This window comes from Geotrypetes seraphini, chromosome 1 (genome assembly GCF_902459505.1).
Source record: "Geotrypetes seraphini chromosome 1, aGeoSer1.1, whole genome shotgun sequence".
In the NCBI taxonomy this organism is placed as follows: domain Eukaryota; kingdom Metazoa; phylum Chordata; class Amphibia; order Gymnophiona; family Dermophiidae; genus Geotrypetes; species Geotrypetes seraphini.
The window spans coordinates 23,361,895-23,375,304 of record NC_047084.1 but is presented as its reverse complement, the minus strand read 5'-3'; the positions used below and the strand labels follow the sequence as shown (position 1 = coordinate 23,375,304).

Sequence of the window (13,410 nt, the reverse complement as noted above, 5' to 3'; positions counted from 1 at the left end):
GTGCTTATCTGTGTCATGAATTGAACTTATGTAGGCGCTTTAGGCTGCCTATCGCCACTTCTGGCATTAGCTAGGCCCACAGTGGAATTAGACAGTCTAAAGTGCCTACAGAGGTGCAATTCAGGGGCAGATTTTTTAGGTGCTGGTAGGTGCCTTGAAACTCAGTTAAAAATGTTGTTTAAATGCTATTTTGTACAGAGCTTAAAAACTCAGTGCTGTTTAGAGAATCCAGGTCATAACTTCCAGTATTCTATAACATGTGCGCTTAACTCATAGGCATGCCTCTGACCCGCCTATGCCTCTCCCACATCTATGCCCCCTGGAAGTTGTGCACAATAGAATTTTACTCCTGGAGGAATTCTGCAAGTGCAGAATTTATGTAGAATTTCTCACTCTCTCAGGACCCATATAATTCTTCAGATGCTGTGCAGAATTCAGTGCAGACACAGGCAGTAGAGGAGGAAGTGAACCACTGCACAGTGGGTCACTTCCTCCTTCTGTACTGGCTTAGACCCGACTGTTTATGTGAACTGCAATCTCACATGCAGCATTCCACCAGTAAAATTTCTGCACAAAACATCTAGATAGCAACTAAGGGCATTTGGGGGAGTAATTGCTAATTGGTGTCCATTAACACTATTGTAAGCCAGTTTGCTGTTACTGTAATTTTAATCAGCAGACAATTCTTAAATTAAATTGTCTATAAATTGTATGTGCAAATTTGTGCGCTAAGCATAACTATGGGCATGCAAGTTAATAAAATTAGGGTGTATGCCACTTAGGCACCTCTTTACAGAATAGTTCTTAGTTGATTTGCTGCCATTGAACCTAGGGTGTATGCTTATCCACCAAAATGCTGGTATTCTGTATATTTAGGCGTGCTAGTGCCACATAAATGTAGGCACCAAGTGATGGACTTAACCCTTGCAATGCGAATGGTCTAGCATGAAAAGCAAAACTTATATATAGAAAATGTGGCTTTGAAGGAAACAAATTTTTTTGTTTTGTAAAATCAATGTAGAAGCTCTAATACTTGTGGAATTCTTTTCATTTCTCTATGCCAAACATTTTTTTGACCGAGGAGCAAAAGATGTCTATCTGCCATTTCCTTATTTTTTTTCAGGAAAGCTAATGGTTGTTGACTTCCTCTCCCCTCCCTTCCTTCCTTCTTTCCGAAGGTACTCATCTGAGAAAAAAGAGAAGCAAGTGGTCGTTCAATTCTCTTTCTTAAGTTACATTAAAGGCTGTCCCTGCTAGTTTCTGTGACTCACTGCTGTCTCTGCACAAGAGGTGGACAGAAAGCTGGGAAAAGCAGGTAGGAACCCTGGGGTATCTTTCATTGGCTTCTAAATAATGTGAATCAACTTTATTTACAAGCGCAAAATATGAAAATATGGTATATATTGATACCTAGTACTATTTTGCTTGAAGACTATAGTGTTTGCTGAGTTTATAGATGTCATGCAGACTGATGACATGACCTAGAGCATAGCTTGTGTTTCTAAGATATTGAACCTGTGGTAAGAATGAAAGGTTAAGCTGCAAACACTCGTACTCATGTCAGAACTTTAGCATTATAAGAGCAATTTTATACGGGATTTTCCATATGTAAAGGTGGTTTTAGGCCTTTTATAAAATTGCATGACCAAAGCCCAATTAAAAGCCTACTACTTTTCACAAGCTTTTAATGCATACTTTTCCTTCCTTTTTCATGGTTAAATTTATCTTTGAAGAATATTAGACATGCCCGAAATCCTAATGTTTTTTTTCCCCTTTCTCCAAGACCCTTGAAATTATTATAAGCAATCCTTCTTGGGTTTTCCATGTGTTTCAGCTATGTCTTTCTTGTCTTGTTTATTGTTGTCTTATTTTATAGGTTTGTCCCCTCCCCCTTATGTTTTTTTAAATTGTAAACCGCTTAGATTTTAAACCTGTTTTCATATTTGTGGTATATCAAATGAACTAAACTGTGTGTGTATCTATCTATCTATGCATGCCTACAAGATAGGTGTGCCATAAGTGTTTCCGTGGGCAGAGTGGGCATACTAATACTACTATTAATTATTTCTACAGCGCTGTTTTAGGCACTAACAACTAAAGGTTGGCAGACAGAAAAATGTTGTTTCATGTTGCTTCCCGTGTTGTTTCTGGGAATGTTCATTTTATTCATTTTTGTTTGGCCATTTTTCCATCAAAGGGACAAAGTCGTTGAGTATGCACTCTTTTAAAAGAGGGCACACTATGGGGAGTCAATGCAATAAAAGGGCTCTCCAATGCAGGCACCACAAATTAGGGTGCTCAGCTAGTATTCTATAGTGTGCCTAAGTTGATTATGTAGATGCCCAAATTTATGCCATGTCTATGGCTGGTATAAACGGCACTGCTAAATACTGCAGTTGCACATGTAAATTGGCGCTTTACTTAGGGTGTCCTATCTAGATTTACCCCCTGTATGTACAGAGGGTGCACTGTATGCAAAAATACTTTGCACATGCATAGCAGGTGCCCTCTTTGCAAACAATTTGCACTTTAATCAACAAATGATAGAACACAGATTTTTTTGTATTTTTTTTTCTGCTTGTGTTCATGTGATAATGAAATACAACAGGGCCCATAACTAGTAACAATACACATAAATGTCTATGTTTTACTAATTTACATGCATAGATGACCTCTTATAAAATCCTGCTAGTGTAAAAGTATGTGTATTGTTCGTATAGCATGTGCATAGACAGAGTGTCAGTGGAGTGTACAAATACACGTATATATTAAAAATAACTATTTCTACCATAGGCTTAAAATAGGCACCTTATTGTGTGCTTTGATTATTTATTGATTGATGTGGAATTATTCGGAGTAGGTTTAAACTTGTGTAAGGGATTTGAATGTTATCGCTGATTCTGGGTGGCTGGATTATAAATGCACATGGCCGTCTATGTTGCTTTTACAGAATAAACCTAAAATAGGCACCTTTTTGTCATTTGGCTATTGGTGCCATGTTATAAAACTTTGCCCATTATGAATTTGAAACTGGAAAGTTACAGTAGATCCTGGATCAGCTTTTTGCCTGCAGCCACTGTGATTCACTTAATGGAGATACTGTGGAAAAGCTTCTGGATTTTGCAGAAAATTTGCAAGCATCCACTATTTTGCATGGGCTATAGCTAGTTAGGGTTACGTGTGCATTCTCATAGAGGTTTCCAGCTTTCCAGCAGAAAGTTTATAATAATTGTCTCTTGTGGCCATAGCATAACATTTGAATTTATTAATTAATCTAGTATTTATCTGACTTATTAAGAAATTAGTTTCAAACAGCACGTGTAAACAAGATCAGACATCCCCATCAGTGATAAAATGGATCAATATCTTAAGACAAATCATTTTTTTCTTTTGATTCATAGTTAGATTTTAATGGGTCAATATTCATCGGTGGTGGCAAGTATTAAAAGAAACCTGTAGCCACTATTCAGCCTACTATATAGATTGGGGACACTGCTGAATAGAGAGAAAGTGTTCACTGCCAGTAGCTCTAAGAATAGCAGCTATATTCAGCTGCTATGCATGTGTGTGTTGGGGGGGGGGGGAGAGATTTTTGACATCTAAATCCAACTTGAGACATTTTGCTAAAAAAATCTCAATCCATCTAGTTCAAAACTATAATCAGAAAAACATCTAAATTTCTGGTTTGATTATGGCTTTGAGTTAGACGTTTTCAGGCTGAACATGTCCATCTGTAAGTGCTGTCCATAGGGATATCTGACTGTCAGTATTTCTAGTGAACTGGCCACACAGACAACCCAGCAGTGCAGGGGGCAACCTAATATTAATAATAACTTTATTCTTTTATACCGCCATAACTAAAAATTCTAGGCAGTTTACACTAAAAAAAGAGCTGGACAATCGGCAAAATACAGTGATACAGTAAAAATACAAACATTTAATAAAAAAAATACAGTTTCAAGTAATAAAACCCTTATTAGGTAATGAATTTATCGAACAAAGTGGTCTTAATTAATTTCCGAAAAGAGCAGTAAGACATAGCTGGGTGAATACATTTACCTATGTTCAGTGCAGTGGACTCTACATAAAGGGACCCAGATATAAATCCCAAATACATTCATGTTGTATGGTGAGCTCTCCAGAAATAGAGAAACCCTACTGTACTTACTGGGTTTGAAGGTCACATATATATTTAAGTACAGGAGGTATTTCTATGCTCAAGGAAGGCTCACATATTTGTACTGAAATGAAGGAGTTATAGTGGGAATTGAACCTGAGTCCCGTTGTTCACTGTCCACTTAACTGACCACTAGGCTACTCCACCCACTTGCTTGCTGCTTTCTTAGCAATAGCCATAATATATGGAGTTGTCATACCACCTGGTATCTATTATCACTGTCACATCTTGGGGGGGGAGGGGGGGAGGAATCAATGACGTTTTTTCTTTTTTTGAAAATGAGTGCCATAGTGATGCAGCTTAAGTTAGGACAGCAATTCTTCTGTTTTTATTTAAACCAGTCAACTAAACAAATAGGGATAGATTCAGTAAAAGGAGCCTAAAGTTTGTCTGTATTTTTGTGCAAAACTAAAGGTGCAAGCACTTGCGCCATTTTATAGAATAGGCTCATAACTCACAGAAAATAGGCATCTAAATTGTGGCACCTAGAATTGCCCTAATATCAAGGGTACTCAAAGTCAGTTCTTGAGGTTCACAACCTAGTTGGGTTTTTCAGGATTTCCTCAATGAATATGCACAAGATCTATTTGCAGTTATAGAATAGGGTTCGTTATACATGTAAACTAATTGGCTTAGTTGGTGATAACTATCAATAATTGGTCTTAACAAGGGGAAATTGGCACAAATTAACAATTATGCGAATAACTGACCCACTATCCTATAAACTGTGCACCCAATTTTTATAGAGTGCAACTCCAAAGGGGGATTGGGGCGGCCAAGAGAGGGGAATGGGTGGGTCATTAACATGCCCAGTATTTAGGCATGGTTTTCTAGAATACTCGAATTATAGAACACAGCGTAAATCAGCTTCAATGTGGCACTTAATATTATACTTACAGTATTTTGTAAGTTACACATGTAAATGTCAGCCCTGTCTACCATGCCCATACTTCTCCCCCATGAACATTACTTTTGCATTAGAACCTAATGCAGCTGCATTTATACATTATAGAATACCACTGGGTGTCCTTACACACCTACTAAGTGTAAATTTACCCACGTTAAGTGCTGATATTCTATAAATTTAAGTGTGCAAATGGCACTTAAATTTAGGTGACCTGTTATAGAATTAGGGAGATGTCACTGAAAATTCATGGATACTACTACTACTATTAATTATTTCTATAGCGCTACCAGACGTACGCAGCGCTACACAGAGTCACAAAGAAGAAGAAAACAGTCCCTGCTCGAAAGAGCTTACAATCTAAACAGCCAAGACAAACAGGATGTCCTGGATAAAGTTAAGAGGAACGGTTAATCAGCTGGCTGGGTTGGAGGGCAGAGGAGTAGGGTTAAGGATTGAAGGATATATGAAAAAGATGGACTTCCTCTTTTTAGCAGTTACTGCCAGACTAATGAGGGCTGATTAAAAAGTAAATGAGACTGCCTCTGTTTTTCTTTCCAAGAAGCAGATGTAGCAAGCAACACTGTGCTGGTTCTTGTGAAGCTCATATATTGACATTTCTGAACCTGCAGTTGGATTGCCATAGTCTTCATTGTTGGGTCACAATGAGAGGAAGAACTTCATATGTTTTGTCATGGCAGATGAGGAAGACGTGTCTGTGAGAGTACGCCAGAGGTGTGTGATTGAATTTTGTGTTAAACTTGGAAAGAGCAGCAATGAAACTCTTGAAATGTAACACCAAACATAATACAGTCTCATTATTTTTCAGTCAGCCCTATATCGATTTGTAAGTTTTACTAACAATAGAGCCAGAGACAATAAATCATCTCAAAATCAAAAATATATAACTTGCACACTGTAAGATGGGTGCAGATGAGGGGTCTGCAGGCCAAACATTTTTATTTTGTTAAGTTTACCATGTCAATTATAAAAATGTAGTATTTACTCTCTTTTTATTGGAGGGGAGTGACTGTAAATAATGCACAGTGAAAGCACAGTTACTTACCGTAACAGGTGTTATCCAGGGACAGCAGGCAGATATTCTCACATATGGGTGACGTCATTCACAGAGCCCCGATGTGGACAGCTGCACAAGCATTCTTGCTTGAAGAACTTTAGAAAGTTCACAACTGACCGCACCGCGCATGCGCGAGTGCCTTGCCACCCAACGCATGCGCGGTGCGGTCAGTTGTGAACTTTCTAAAGTTCTTCAAGCAAGAATGCTTGTGCAGCTGTCTGCATCGGGGCTCCATGAATGACGTCACCCATATGTGAGAATATCTGCCTGCTGTCCCTGGATAACACCTGTTACGGTAAGTAACTGTGCTTTCACTGTGCATTATTTACAGTCTCCCCCCCTCCAATAAAAAGAGAGTAAATACTACATTTTTATAATTGACATGGTAAACTGAGGGTGCGCGTCTCCTCAGTTTAGATACTCAGCTAGGAAGCCAACCAATAAATTGAGAAAAAAATAATGAAGCTGCCAAAATGGAACCATTGAAGAGCTGAGACTCGACTGATGATCTACAGCCCAGGTGAAATATAACAAAACAAGATGCATGCAACTTGTTAAACATTAGTCCCCTGGAAACAGTACGCCCCAAATTGTTAATGTTGAAAGAGACAACAAGTTGTAAAGATGATCTGTATGATATAATTTCCTGCAAAGAAGCAGCTAATGCGAGCTCGATTTGCAGTCAATAATATGAAGAGTAGATTCTCCTAGATGAGAATAAGAGTTGGAAAATATAAGTAGTACAATTAAGTGATTGGAATAAAAAGCAATAATATATGAGAAGAAGTTTGAAATCAGTGACAAGCAATGATACGAACAGTGAAGAAGTGTGAAGTACAATGTTGCTGTGTAAGACACACTGTAAAACATGGATTTGTTACTCATGGCTCAAGTTCATGCACTCATTTGACAAGAGTGCAAGAGAGATGAGAAAAAGAACTTTTCAAGGAAGAAAATGGAAGGCATTAATTCAAATGTGGAAGGGGTGGAAGGGGACGTACACAGAAGGGTTAAACACTGGTTGGCAGGCAGGAAGCAAAGGGTTGGAATGAAGGGCCACTACTCGGACTGGAGGAGGGTCACTAGCGGAGTTCCGCAGGGGTCGATACTCGGACCGCTGCTGTTCAATGTATTTATTAATGACCTAGAAACGGGGACGAAGTGTGAAGTTATAAAATTTGCGGATGACACTAAACTCTGTAGCAGGGTTAGAACTGTCGAAGAATGTGAGGACCTACAAAGGGACCTGAACAAACTGGAGGAGTGGGCGAATAAATGGCAAATGAACTTCAATGTAGGGAAATGCAAGGTCACGCATATAAGGAAAAAGAACCCGATGTTCAGCTACCAAATGGGGGGATTAGTACTAGAGGGAAGTAACCTTGAAAAAGACTTGGGTGGACACAATAATGAAGTCAATGGCACAATGCGCAGCAGCCTCAAAGAAAGCAAATAGAGTGTTGGGTATTATTAAGAAAGGTATTACAACCAGAACGAAGGAAGTCATCATGCCGCTGTATCGTGCAATGGTGCGCCCGCATCTGGAATACTGTGTCCAATATTGGTCGCCGTACCTAAAGAAGGACATGGAGATACTTGAAAGGGTTCAGATAAGAGCGACAAGAATGATAAAAGGTATGGAAAACCTTTCATACGCAGAAAGGCTAGAAAGGCTGGGGCTCTTCACCCTGGAGAAGTGGAGACTCAGGAGACATGATAGAGACTTACAAGATCATGAAGGGCATAGAGAAGGTGGAAAGGGACAGATTCTTCAGCCTATTGGGAACTACAAGAACAAGGGGCACTCGGAGAAATTGAAAGGGGACAGGTTTAGAACCAATGCTAGAAAATTTTTCTTCACTCAGAGGGTGGTAGACACCTGGAATGCGCTTCCGGAGGATGTGATAGGACAGAGTACATTAAGGGGATTCAAAGAGAGATTGGACAAGTTCCTGAAGGATACGGGGATTGAGGGATATAGATAGAGGTAGAGATAGAATTATGAAAGGGTAAAGAGAGAAGAATAATGGGGATTGAAAGGTTTTAGACAAAGGATCACTTACAGGTCATGGACCTGATGGGCCGCCGCGGGAGCGGACTGCTGGGCGCGATGGACCCCTAGTCTGACCCAGCGGAGGCAACTTCTTATGTTCTTATAAGTGAACAGGGACCACATTGAGATCCCATATCAATGAAAAATGGTTGCCCATTGAAAATATTGTACATAAATCTAGGAAGCAAGGATGTACCATCCACTGACCAATAAAGGCGGCAATAGAACTAAAAACAAACTATAATAGAAATGAGTTTGAAACAAGAATTCAATCAATGGAGGAAAGAAGTCCAAATCATAGAAAACCCACAGATATGACTTCAGATTTTAATGAGGCTGAAAAGACGTCCACCAATGCTGGGAACACTGCAAAAAACAAGCATTCTGGAAATTGTGAATATCAACGCACTAGGCTGAGAGAACTGGGGAACAGCTGAATTCAGCCTGAAAAATAGGAATCTGACAGGAGGTAGAACTGAAGATTGGAATGTGGACTGAAACTTGACTCTGCTTAAGAATAGATGGAAAGATCAGCAGATGTATTATTAACATCAACCAAGTTGAAAGAGTAGAAAATACAAGGTCGTCTACACCCCAAGGAGCTACTGGAACCATGGTAGCAAACTCTCACTTGAACTGAACAAGCATCTGAAAAGAAGAGAAAGACTGGAGAATCTGAAACTTGATCGTCTAATACAGCGCAGGGCATTCAGCATTGCTCCCTGTGCTAAAAACAGCTATCATGGTTTAGTCAAAAGAGCCAAAGATCAGCAGTACAACAATTAATATTTCTTTTGAGAGCCAAATTTCTTTTCAAGAACCATGTTTTTAGGAGTCATTTTAAACTAGCTAACATTCAATAAAACCAGATATTATAATAATAATAATCTTATTTATTGCCAAAAAAATATTTTTTACATTAAAATATAAATATAACAAAACACGTATTTAATGACACCCCGCTCGCCCGCACGTAGTCAAAATTGATTCGTGGCAGAGCCTAGAGAATGACACGGGGAAAAAATTTGTCCCCGTCCTTGCAAACCATCTGATTCCATCCACACAAGCCTTGAATAGTTTTATACTGAACTTATTAAAGTATAAAAAGAAACAATATTCTGTACAATTGTCAATTTATAAATCAGCGTCTTCTCCCCACTCTCTTCCCCATTTCCTTTCAGCATCCTCAGTCCACTCTCTCTCCACTTCCCTTCAGGGCACGCGCATAAAATCAAGCAAGCAATTTTATATCATTTTCATTCTATTTATTCATAGAAATTAAAGTCTAAATAATGCCAGTCACATAACAAAACATGATTTTACAAAAATAATTCCCTGCATAGCCTGCAAGGATTACTAGATGTCTTTCAGCAGCTCCTCTCCCTTCCCCTTACCTTCGTGGCAATTTTCCTTTTTTTTTTTTTTTGTCTTCCAGCTGCCCGAGCCGGCTTTCATCAAGTCGCGTGGGGCTGCCAAAACTTCTCCTCTGATGCAACTTCCTATTTCCGGTTGTGTCAGAGAAGAAGTTTCGGCAGCCCCACGCGACTTGATGAAAGCCAGCTCGGGCAGCTGGAAGACAAAAAAAATAGAAAAAGAATATCACCACGAAGGTAAGGGGGATGGAGGGAGATGCTCAATCGGTGACGTGTCATTCTCTAGCTCAGGGGTGCCCACACTTTTTGGGCTTGCGAGCTACTTTTAAAATGACCAAGCCAAAATGATCTACCAACAATAAACAGAGAAAATGTTAATTATCATTTATGTCCTGCGGGTTTTCAAAGAAGTCAAGGCAGATGACTTTATGCAATGTCACCTCAATAACAACTATACAAAAATAGACAAATATACCCCATCCCTTTTTACTAAACCACAATAGCGTTTTTTAGCGCAGGGAGCAACACTGAATGCCCTGCGCTGCTCTTGATGCTTATAGGCTCCCTGCGCTAAAAACCGCTATTGCGGTTTAGTAAAAGGGAGCCATAGTGTAAAATATAGACAGCAAATATAAATTCTCAAAACGGACACATTTTGATCACTAAATTGAAAATAAAATCATTTTTACTACCTTTGTTGTCTGGTAATTCATGAGTCCCTGGTTGCACTTTATTCTTCTGACTGTGCATCCAATATTTCTTCCTTTCTTTCAGCCTCCTGTATGCTTCCTCTCTTCCAGACCTCATTCCCTTTTTCTTTCTTTTTCCCTGCCCCTTCTTTCTTTCTCTCTCCATGTCCCTTTTTTTCTGTATGTCTGTCTTTATCTCTCCATGCCCCCCTTTCTTTCTTTCTGTCTTTCTTTCTCTCTCACTGCCTCCTCCCAAGCTGCCTTAATCTGACCTTTTGTGGCAGTCCACAAGACTACTGATAAGGGTATTATGTTACAGCCAGCAGCCTACAGGACAGAAGCCCTAGGGAAGCTCTTTCCCTCATCATCCTCTTGACCCTAAGGGGTTAGCTGAGAAGCAAAGGAAAATTAGAATACCGGGGATGGAATATAGGGGGGAATCAGGCTGACCTTCACCTCTTATTCATAAGGGGCAGGCCTTTGGGGAAAAGACCATCTACTTTTTATCTCTAATAAAGGTAGTAAGGCAGGGGTGTCCAATGTCGGTCCTCGAGGGCCGCAATCCAGTCGGGTTTTCAGGATTTCCCCAATGAATATGCATTGAAAGCAGTGCATGCACATAGATCTCATGCATATTCATTGGGGAAATCCTGAAAACCCGATTGGATTGCGGCCCTCGAGGACCGACATTGGACACCCCTGTAGTAAGGTATAATAAGTCCTGAAATGAACTAAACTAAATATATTAGCCTATGTAGTGATTGGGAAGAGGAAGCATTTATTTATTTAAAATTTTATAGCCCGCTGCATACAGTTTTGCGTGGGTTACAAAAATATACGCATAATCAAATTGTAACAACCAACCAACATATAATAGGATTAAACTCCTGTAAAATTACATTGGGCCCATTGGACCACTAGGGTATCAAGGTCCCACAGGGGAGGAGGTCCAAGGGTTCTGGGCCCTTTAATTTCATTGTGCCACTGTGTGAATTATAAAAAGAACACAGCCAGAATCACAAGACATTTGTGCCTGTGTCAATGTGTGAGAAATTACCAGGAGTTCATTTGCATCTTATAGTGCAAATGTGCAGAGATGGGTAATAACTCATGAATATTTTTGAGAGTTAGTGCATAGGGCCCACAAAATAAAACAGAACCCCCCAAAAGTAAATTGGATCACGGGATAAGATGAAAATAGAAAACAATAGAGTCAAGGTATAGGCAGGTTGATAATTTGAAGGCCCATGCTCATATGCTGTATTTCAGTGCTACTAGTTTCACTTCGCTTTTTATAAAAACCACAACAACCAAACAAAAAACTAGCTTTTTGCAGACATGCACCAAATGGAGTACCCTGCTTCCCCGAATATATGACACTGTCTTATATTTTTAAAAACTCCAAAATATGCACAAGGTCTTATTTTCAGGGGGATGTCTTATTTTTCCATGAAGAAGAATACAGTACACATTTATTGCTGAAAAAAAGACATTTATTACCTGTATATGGTATAGGTCATCACAAACCAGAAAAAACTGTATCACAAACCAGAAAAACATTTACTGTATAACAGTTTACAGTATGATACATTTACACATTTAATCAATGACAATCAAGTCATCATCTTCTGGAACATCATCATAATAACTCACACCCTGAGGTTCCAGGTCAATTACTTGGGACTCCATTTCTTTCACAATCAGTGGACCAAATCTCTCATGTTTAGCAATAGCAGTGTCCTCAAATGAGTACTTCTTATCAAGGTAGCCTGCTCGTAATGCATGTTCAATGCAACTGTCAGTGATTTTATTCCATGAATTCTTCACCCAAGTCACAACCTCTTGCAGTTTAGGTTTCACAAAGTTTCCACGCTGATTTCTCTCCATTCTATTTTCAATGTAGTCATTAATTTCCATGCGCAGATTGTCCTTGAATGGCTTGTTGATTGCAATATCAAGGGTCTGGAGATAGGCCGTCATTCCCGCAGGAATCATTATTTGATCTATTTTTCTTTCATGAAGAAATGACTTCATATCTTTAGCACGGTGAGTGCTAGCTGCATCCCAGACTAGCAGACCTCTTTGACCTCCTCGCATAACAAGTGGCAGCATTAAATCTACCCACTTTCTTATAACAGCTTGTGTGGCCCAGGCTTTTTCAGTTTCAAGGACAAAAATTCCTGAAACACGTTCAATCTTTTCCTTCTTGCCCTTAGAAATTATTAGAGGTAGGACTTTAGTGCCATCCAGACGAATTGCCAAAATACAGGTCACACGTGCACTTTCATAAGCAGTGGAGGGAATGTACACTGAGGAGGCACCCCGCTGTTCAATTGTTGTTTGAGATGATTGGCCCATAAACACTGCAGTTTCATCCATAGCAATCATGTTGGAAAGCTTGTATTTAGAGAAGTCAATCTCATCAATAAAGGACTTGAATGCAAGTGCTCGCTTAATCACTTGAGCATCTTCCAGCCTAAACAATGTCGTGGATCTTCTTAAAGACAATTCACTTCTCTGAAGGAAATTATCCAGCCAGTGTTGTGATGCTTTGAAATTTTCAGAGGCTATGTTAAACTGTGGTGCCATTGCAAGGGCGAATTCTTGAATATGAGCCCTATTCACAACCAAAGCCTTTGTTCTCCTGTCAACAACCCATTCACAGATCAGATCTTCCAGCTCAGAAGATATTGGTTTCCGACCTGATCCACACTTGCGTTTGTTAGAATTTCCCTTTTCCACTTGTTCAACTAGTTTACCATACTCTGCTCGCCACTTGCGGAGCAATCGTATATTCAACATTTTTTCTTTGCAGAAAGCAGCAAGATTTTGGCCCCAAGAATCTTCCACGATTCTCCTCTTGTACTCCACAGAGTAGCTTTTTCTTTTTGTGGCCATGCCTAAGGGTAAAAGAATAAAAAATGGCACTAGGGTATCCTGGGTGGGGGGGGGGGGGTGATCTTTTAAAATGATACAGAGGGCATCAGAGGGGGGAATCAAAATGGCACAAGAGAATCAGGGGGATGGGCGGTTACCATCTTAACAGTATGGAGAGAAAAACGTTAGCTTGCCATGTAAAAGGTAAATAAAAATTGGCATGCAAATCCTTTAAACCAGGTTTTTGATTTTACAGTTA

The 13,410-nt window shown here is 39.6% G+C and overlaps 1 protein-coding gene across 1 annotated transcript in view; it reads left to right on the top strand.

Annotated features, from left to right (window-relative positions):
* Positions 1 to 13,410, top strand: part of ZNF366 (zinc finger protein 366) — a 276,041-nt gene that overhangs the window by 174,931 nt on the left and 87,700 nt on the right. The window contains exon 3 of the mRNA XM_033929137.1: positions 1,179 to 1,315. The gene's annotated coding sequence lies outside the window, so the exon portion shown is untranslated. The remainder of the gene's footprint in view (positions 1 to 1,178; positions 1,316 to 13,410) is intronic.